Raw genomic sequence first — 207 nt, forward strand, 5'->3', positions numbered from 1 at the left:
TAGAGTCCTTTGTTTATGTATGCAGAGGGGGGAGGGAATGGGAAAAGAGAGAGAAAAACACAGACTTTTTTGTTAGTGATGACAGTAAAGGAAATATATCCTCGTAATGGTTGTGTTGTTTTACGTCCGACGCATTTAGTTATGCGATAATCTTTATATATAATGTCTTTATGTTAAAGCACGGATGGCGTTTACTAAGATCACGAA

This window comes from Penaeus monodon, chromosome 21 (assembly GCF_015228065.2).
Source record: "Penaeus monodon isolate SGIC_2016 chromosome 21, NSTDA_Pmon_1, whole genome shotgun sequence".
NCBI lineage: Eukaryota > Metazoa > Arthropoda > Malacostraca > Decapoda > Penaeidae > Penaeus > Penaeus monodon.